Source organism: Tupaia chinensis, unplaced genomic scaffold (genome assembly GCF_000334495.1).
Source record: "Tupaia chinensis unplaced genomic scaffold, TupChi_1.0 Scaffold000077_1, whole genome shotgun sequence".
NCBI lineage: Eukaryota > Metazoa > Chordata > Mammalia > Scandentia > Tupaiidae > Tupaia > Tupaia belangeri.
This window is the reverse complement of record NW_006159538.1, coordinates 3,568,674-3,575,421: the sequence shown is the minus strand read 5'-3', so window position 1 is coordinate 3,575,421 and position 6,748 is coordinate 3,568,674. Positions and strand designations below refer to the sequence as shown.

At 43.4% G+C, this 6,748-nt stretch overlaps 1 protein-coding gene and 1 long non-coding RNA gene across 2 annotated transcripts in view; one reads left to right on the top strand and one right to left on the bottom strand.

The window, feature by feature from the left end:
• Positions 1–2,212: 2,212 nt before the first annotated feature.
• The window catches only part of LOC102471190 (uncharacterized), a 5,387-nt gene continuing 851 nt past the window's right edge, over positions 2,213–6,748 (bottom strand). The window contains exons 2-3 of the long non-coding RNA XR_333677.1: positions 2,891–3,246; positions 2,213–2,415 (exon numbers count right to left, since the gene is read on the bottom strand). This is a non-coding gene — a long non-coding RNA (uncharacterized LOC102471190). The remainder of the gene's footprint in view (positions 2,416–2,890; positions 3,247–6,748) is intronic.
• Positions 2,422–6,748, top strand: part of LOC102471486 (calcitonin) — a 16,009-nt gene continuing 11,682 nt past the window's right edge. The window contains exons 1-2 of the mRNA XM_014584434.2: positions 2,422–2,519; positions 6,220–6,300. The gene's annotated coding sequence lies outside the window, so the exon portion shown is untranslated. The remainder of the gene's footprint in view (positions 2,520–6,219; positions 6,301–6,748) is intronic.

Sequence of the window (6,748 nt, the reverse complement as noted above, 5' to 3'; positions counted from 1 at the left end):
TATATGTATATGTATATATATATGTGTATATATATATATATGCTTTATAATACTCTTTCAAACATTTGCACAGCACTTAGCTTAGGTATATGGTAATACTGTATCAAGCATTTGCACAGCACTTAGCTTAGGTATATGGAAATTGTGAAATAAATGTTTATCATTATTATTATTAAAATGGCCCAACCTGAAAGGTACTACAAACCCTGGGAATTAACCACTCCAGGATGTCTTCAGCTTCATCGTCTTGTCCTGGACACACAAGTCACATTACCAAGCCCAGCGACTAAGGTGCTTTATTGATCGACAGAATAGATGAGAGTGAAAGTGAAACGAGGAAGAATTGGCAAGACTTTAAATACTTACAAAAACTCCTAACTGCGTGTTTTGGCAGCTAGAATTCTATCATGAGCTCTTTAGATTTTAGGGTCACTTGGATTTTGTTCTGTGAGTAAATACTCTAAAAAAATAAAGCAACACCAATTCTGTACTGCATTGCCTGTTTTCTGATTTGAATTGTGACTTCAGCATGGTAGAATAGTCTCAAGGGGCAGAATGTGTCTTAGTGCCTGTCCTACCCCTGTGTGGCGGGGTTGCTGTGCTTCTCTGAGCCTACAGAAAGTCCACTGATTTCTTTTTTTTTTCTTTTGGAGAATTTTTTTAATTTTTTAATTTTTTAATTTTTTTGCTATAGGGCGTGTATGCTCGCCAGAAAGAGAGAGAGAGACAGGGAGACAGAAAGTAAGAAATTACCCCTCGGGGGATGGCCATGTGCAATCCCTTCTCCTCCATTCTCCTTTAGGGATCTTGAGCATGCATGCACACGCGCCCGGTGTGAGTTTAAGCCACCGGGTCTGGGACTCAGACTGGGGTTGACTACATGGGAGTCCAGCCACGTAGCCATTACGCTAACTTCTGGTCCCAAGAGTCCACTGATTTCTTTTCTCTTTTCTTTCCTTTTCTTTTCTTTTCTTTTCTTTTCTTTTCTTTTCTTTTCTTTTCTTTTTTAATAGTAAAACCCACTTCCCAGTTCTTTATATGGCACCAAAGCCATACTTGCTCTGCATCTCTTCTGACTTAATATTTGTTACTGAGTTCCTGTATTGGTACCTATCAGTTAGCTCCATCAGGACAGAAGTCTGATTTGCAAGCACTCTACAATGGAAGGAAGGATTTTGCATTCCAGTTCCCCCAGATCTCTGGTTGGGTGTTGGGGTGGGCTCTACACGCTATGCCTTAAAATATTTCAGACTCTTTTGTCCATTATTTATTCTCAACTACAAGATCTGACAGTGCCAATTGCTTTGGGAATTAAAAATCAAAAACATCATCTTTTCTGACCATAGGCTGGACAACTCCTGTGCTAGTCTCAGTATTTATAGACTTGTGTCCCCCACTCCATAGGGAAGTGGGGGAAACTCATTCTCAATGTCCCACTCCAAGTCTGCCAGGATTGTGACCAAAGTGAACTCTTTAAGAGCACCTCACAGCAAGTCTCGCGGAAATGGGATGGAAACAGGATGGAGACCTTGGAGGGAAGGACCATCGGGCATGCCTGAGAATATCTTTGTTTGCGTCACTGGTCTACAGACCCGCCCTGGCGACATCATTGTTCAGAACAGGGCAATTTGAATACACAGCATTTCTCCATCTTTCATTTTCAAAAAGGATTTATTTTTATGCCCAAAATATCCTTCAATTTACTTATCCTAAGGAGCCCTGCTTCTTTGGCAGTTTTCCTCTGGCCGCATTAGTTGGAAATCTCTCTAAGCACCTCTCCTTGGCTCCCAATCCTTGTCTGACTGACAGATCTAAGAGATGACCTCCTCCGGGAATAAGCAGAGGAATTTCTCAGGAATTAACAAAAAGTCTTTTAGAAAACAAAGCCTTCTTCCAACCTCTGATAATTTCCCTCTGAGTGCTAAGCAAAGAAAAATAACTCACAGACATCTCCCTCCTTGAATTTTTCCTTTGAGGATTCCCCCCCCCCCAACTGTTTCTGTCCATTAGGAGGCTGTTTGGGTGGCTGTTTGGGTAACTTAGAGAAGTCACCACTTCCCCAACCGGTCCTGCCTTTAACGCGCAGGGTGGATGGAAGTCTGTAGAAACGTGAGCCCAGTGTGAAAGGATTGCACATTGCAGTGTGAATAATGACAGTGTTTTTAATCAAGAAGAGCATTGCTGTGTAGGAGCCAAAAGATCCTTTCTGCGGCTGTTGGGATCCATTTCCTCCAGGATGCATCCTGCTTGTTCGTCATCAGGTGAGTGTCTCTCGGGCTGCCTGCCAGTTCTTGGACTGCTGAAACACTTGCCTGGACTCCGGCCGCTCGCCTCACAGTGCTCTCTGATCACAGTCTCCCAGAGTGACTCACACAGAAAACTGTTACCTCATTTTGTTGAATTCCATTGTGTGGGCTGAAGGTGGGAGAGAGGGAAGTGAGGACCAGAGATGAGGCGACTAATTGACAATCTCAATTACAAAATGACACCTGAGAACATCAAAGTTCTTAAAAAGGAAGGTAAGGTGCGGGCTTTGCCCTCTACTGGATTTCTTTTGCTACAAGAGACTTGTGAGTCACACGCTGAGCTGGGGGCAGGCGCAGGGAGTTCAAAGGGGTCGGTGCAATGATAGGAAGCTGTCTGGGTGAACCGCCTCCAGGAAGGTCTCACAGGGCAGGGCAGAGATTGACTTCCCTTTCAACCAAGTGGAAGGCACGCTGGAGAGGAGCCCTCCGTTGAGTAGCTACCCCAGTGCTGGGGTAACCCAGGTGTGAGCCTGGGCCTGGGTTCTACCAACCCATTACAAGATAGCGCAAGCCCTTATTTCAGGTCTTGTATTCTCTAGGTTTCAGGTTGTTTTTTTTTTTTGTTTTTTTTTTAAGAGTCTTACCTGTCTTAATTCCCTGTCTCAGCCTCCCCATTGGGACCACACCTGCATGCCACCATGCTTGGCTTTTGTTTTCTCTTCTTTTTTTCTTTATTAGACAGGACCTTACTATGTTGCAGGCCAGATTCAAGCTCATGAGCCTTCTGTTTCAGCCTTCCAGGTTGCTTAAATTATCTATGTCAGAACCAGGATTTGAACTCAGGCCTTCCATGAGGTCCCAGGTACAGTGTTTTAGCATTGTCTGCCATTGTGGCTGGGCTCTAGGTTCTGTTTTTTATGGACTTTGTCTTTGATCTTGCCTAATTGGATTCTGAGATAAAACTCAACCATTCCCTTGATCTTCTCAAAAATATATGGTCCTAAAACAGGAAAACAAAACAAAACAAAACAACTATGGTCAATTAAATAAGTTATTGGGTCACAGGAGAAGTCATGTCACAGTTTTCCAGGTAAAAAAGTTGTATTTTCATATTGGACATTTCTGGTTTTTAAGTTTTAAGTTTTTTTTATATTCTTCACTCCCTCATCCCCTAACTACCAAGGGGAGTTTCTCACTTTCTTTTGAGTTCGGCGAGCTCAAGGGCTTCTGCCATTTCCTTTTTCTTCACATCCCTTCCTGACTGTCCTAAGGGAGCTTGACATTTTTCTCTCCCTATTGTACCAATTAAGTTTTTCCTGACTCCAAGTAACACACTTGGATAGCTAAACCCATCAAGGATCCAACAAATCAGTAGTAATGATGAGTAACCCAAGCAAAGACAGATGAACAAACGAACAAACAAAACCCCTCTATTATTCACTTAGCAGATACTTGCTGCGTGGCTACTATGTGCCAAGCCCTGTTCTAGGCACTACCTATCTCTAGACAGAAATGAGCACACCTTTATCCTCTCAGGAGGAATTTGGCTTCAATCCACACAGCGGTCTAGCTGCTCTTGGACTAAGACTTTTCTTTAATTCTGACTCCAGTATTCTATAGTTCAATCTTTCATTACATGCTGGAAGACAGAATTGTCTCTGACCTGTGCAATCTACCCACTGTGGAAAAGTAGTCAACTAAGGAGAGACTGGGCTCTGGTCTTGATGTAGGGGTTCTCTCTCTGGAAGTTCCTAGGGTATCATAATAGACTTCGGATATACATAAGAGCTCATCAAATACGTGTCATGGCCCATCGAAGACTAAATTTGGTCCTCCAAGAGTCTTCTGGAATGGCCATGGCTGGTGACCCGGGGAGGTGGTGGAGGCTGTCTAGACTGCTCTGCTCGCCATGCCTGTTTGACATGGTTGAGTTCAGGTGGCAAACATAAATGTTTAAAGTGTGAGTTCTGGAATTGGACAAAGTGATGAACAGGACGTAAGAAGGCTGCTCTCACAGAGCTTACATTGTAATGAAGAAACACACACATATATAAATAAGAACATTTCAGGGACAAATTTCAGAGAGTGGTGAGCTCCAAAGGAAGAGAAATAATGTCATAGATACATGGAAGAGACTTCCTTAGATAGGATGGTCAAGGAAGGTTTTTTTTTTTTTATGATATTTGATTTTTAAGCTGAAAACGGACGAGTGATTCAGCTTCACTGATCAGTGATTAGAGCTAGCCACCAAAAAAGTGGAGTGGTATGGTGTGTGTGGGTTGTGTGTGGGTGGATTATAGGGGCAGTGTGACAGGTGAGAAAGAACTTTTTAGGTGGCAAAACCTCTAAGTGCGAAGGCTCTGGGTGGGAGAGATCTTGGTTTGTAGTTCTAGAACTTTCTAAAACCTAGCATAGTTAAATGGGTAAGAAGAGACTGGTATAAGAGAATGCTGCAGAGATAGACAGGTGCTAGCCCATGCAGGTCCTTAACACTATAAATGAGTATTTAAATGTCTTTCCTAACTGTATTTAGACTTGTTAAGAAAGAAAGTGGTTCAATATGGTCTGTACTGTGGAAAGATCACTGTGAGCATTTATACGGAGAAGGAGTTACATGGGCAACAGAAAACCCAGGGAGACTGGTTAGGAGACTTCTGCAATAGCACGGGCAGGAGATGATGATGGCAGCTTGGTCCAGGATACTAGTGGAAATGTAGAGAAAAGGATAAATTTCGGATGGATTTGGAAGAGGGAGGAGGAGAGTTGATAAGACTTACTGATGGACCAGATGTAGATAAGGGAAAAAGAGGAATTAGGAATGATACCCACATTTTAAACTGACTCCACTGAATACTTGGTGCTGCCATTTACTGTAATGGGTAAAAGTGGGGGAGGAACAGATTCTGATAGATATAAAACAAAAATCCTATTTTGGGCATGGTTAGTTAGAGAAGGTTATTAAATATCTAAGTGAAGCGGTATGTAACTTATTCAATACCCTTCCAGTCTTCTTGTAAGCCTTCCTATAGAGGTTAGAAAATGTAAACCATTAGTTCCCAGGTTCTCATACAACTAGAATTCCACACAAGATTTAGGTTCTGGCAAGCAGGAGCATTCACGAGCCCTTGGCATGCAAAAGTGAGCATGTCGGGACGGAGCCTGTAAGAAAAGAGACTGGATGTTCTGGGAGCACAACGTCAAAATTGCTCCAGGCAAGCAGCAGAGGAATCCTGCCAGGCTGCTCCCAAGGTATGGTTGGTTTTCCTGGAGGTATCATTTCTGGCTGTGTGGTATCTAGTCCTGATTCCTTGGCCTTTAAATAAATTCTGTAAGCTACCATCTATGGTTTGATCGGTCCCTCTAAAATCCAGATATTGTCCATAAAATGGTGTTGGGATATGGGTCTTTTGAGAGGTTATTAGGCCATGGGGGCTCCCAGCATAACCATGGCTATGCTGCTGGACTTCCATGTAATTGACTGCGGTTCGCGTCCCGGACCCGGTAGCTTAAACTCACGCCGGGCGCGTGTGCGTGCCCAGGATCCCAAGAGGAGAATGGAGGAGAAGGGATTGTGGCGTGGCCATCCCCCCTGGGGGGTGATTTCTCGCTTTCTATCTCTCTGTCTCTCTCTGTCTTTCTGGCGAGTGCACGCACCCTATAGCAAAAACCTCTCCAAACAACAACAAAAACAAAACAAACAAACAAACAAACAAAGGCCTTTTAGAGACTCTGAGATGGTCAGGAGTATCCAGTGAGGACACATCAGCATATTACAGCCTATTGGCTAAACTTTTGCAACATGTCATGGACAGAAAACATTCCTGTTTATTTTTAGAGTGGGTCAGTAAGTAGTGGCAGACCCTTCATCATCTTAATATGGGCTATAGCAGACTGTCTTGGTGTTTATTTGCACCCACAGCTCTCTACTGCAAGTAGCTACGACCCTGCCTCTGATTTCCCTTCTTTTCCACAGAAGCTTGCTCACGCAGGACTGGCTGGATGTAATGGGGTATTAGCAACCCTGAGAGCACCCCAAAAATGGTGATGGACTCAGGTCAGTAGGTAAATAACTTATCATCCTTGGATGGGGCAATTCTGAGGAAGATGTCTGTAGTGTCCCAGAGGATCCCCAGAGGATTAAGCACCGGTCGCCTACAGCAGTAACCTGCTTGTTGATGTACTCTGTAATGTTACCTTCACTTCCTGTCTTACTTCCATGTTCCGTATTGGTGCAACGCCCAAATGAATGTCTCATGCCCAAACTCTCATCTGAGGATCTGCTTTTGGAGAAACCCAAAGTAAAATAATGATTAACGTTTTTAAAACGTTTATTGATTTCTTGTGAGAGAGAGGGAGAGGGATAGAGGAAGAGAGGAAGAGGAAGAGAAAGAGAGAGAGAGAAAGAGGAGGAGAAAGAAAGAGAAAGAGAAAGAGAAAGAGAAAGAGAAAGAGAAGGAGAAGGAGAAGGAGATGGAGAAGGAGATGGAGTAGGAGACGGAGAA